Source organism: Trachymyrmex septentrionalis, unplaced genomic scaffold (assembly GCF_001594115.1).
Source record: "Trachymyrmex septentrionalis isolate Tsep2-gDNA-1 unplaced genomic scaffold, Tsep1.0 scaffold308, whole genome shotgun sequence".
NCBI lineage: Eukaryota > Metazoa > Arthropoda > Insecta > Hymenoptera > Formicidae > Trachymyrmex > Trachymyrmex septentrionalis.
Genome location: NW_017305472.1, coordinates 70,896 through 72,567, shown reverse-complemented (window position 1 = coordinate 72,567; position 1,672 = coordinate 70,896).

Below are 1,672 nucleotides of genomic sequence, written 5' to 3'. Positions count from 1 at the left end.
GACTCCGGAAAATGTTGAGAGAGTGAGACAGTCATTTTTGCAGTCCCCCCGCCGTTCTGCTCGCAAACATGCGGCTGCTCTGAGGCTTTCGGACCGAACTGTGAGACGAATCCTTCACAACGAACTCCAATTTCATCCGTACAAACTGACTGTTGTGCACGAGTTGACTGACCGCGATTTCGTGGCCCGCCAAACTGCATGTGAAGCTCTCCTTGAAACTCTTCACCACGACGCGGTAACGTTCTTCAGCGACGAGGCTCACTTTCACCTTTCCGGCTGTGTCAACAAACAGAACATACGCTACTGGAGTGCTGAAAATCCACGTGAACTTCACCAAATCCCTCTCCATTGTGAGCGTGTTACCGTTTGGTGCGCAATTTCGTCGGTCGGGATCATTGGTCCTTATTTTTTTGAGGAAAACGAGCGCACTGTCACGGTGAATGCAGCTCGATACAGGAAGATGATCGAAGAATTTTTCCTTCCACATCTGGAAGAAATGGACGTCGGGGATGTGTGGTTTCAACAAGACGGAGCCACGGCCCACACAGCACGGGCCTCGATGGAATTGTTGAGGGAACACTTCCCTGACCGCCTCATCTCTCTCAGAGGTGATCTCCCTTGGCCGGCGCGCTCTCCAGATTTGACTCCATGCGACTTCTTCCTATGGGGTTATTTGAAGTCTATTGTTTACAACGATCGACCAGAGACCCTAGCTCACCTGAAGACAAACATTCGGAACGCCATCGCCGAAATACCGGTGGACATGCTTCAGAGAGTGACGCAAAACTTCAGAAATCGACTCAATCAGTGCATAGACAACGGCGACCGTCATTTGATAGATGTAATTTTCAAAAGTGCATGAAAAAAAATTTGGTGAGGTGATCTGTAAGAGGGAAAAAGAATTATACCGATATCTGCAATAGTTTCGTTTTTATTAACCTTTAAAAAAAGTAAGTTTCTCTGCCGCACCCTGTACATATGAATTAAGATATATTTCAAACATTTTATTTTTATTAAACACATTTTTGTAATTTATTTACTTTATTTGTTATAATTTTTTCGTGCAATACTAAAATTTGAAAAGCATATAATGACAAAATAATCTAAACTTTTTTTGTATAAGTACTTTAAATATTTAAAAAATGCAATTATAAGTTTCATTGCGACGCAAAAATTAGGTGTTTAATAAAATAAGAAAACAATATATTTTGTTAACAATAACATAAATTAAAAAAAGAGCTGATGAGCAAAGCTGATTAATTATATGTATGTCTGCAATTATAAATTTATATACACAAAAATTTAAACACTGTCGAGAGTTTCAATCCGAAATATTTTGTTCATTTACAGAATAATATAACTCTGCAATTTCTGTATCTAAAACTGAAACATCTATCGAGTGATATAAATGTGAATTAAAAAAAAAATAGAATATATATGCATTTCAGCTAAAAATATAATATTATTTTTCTTCTATATATAAACTAAAATTGTACATATAACTATGAGTGCGTTCAGCAGATTTTTGGAATGTCTGCCGAAATAAGATTACTCCTCTAGATTTTAAAATATAATTTAATCAGCGCGAAGATAACTTCTAACAATTGTAAAGTAAATATTCTGCTGAATAGAGAAGGAGGGAGGAGGAGGAGGAGGAGGAGGAGGAGGAGGA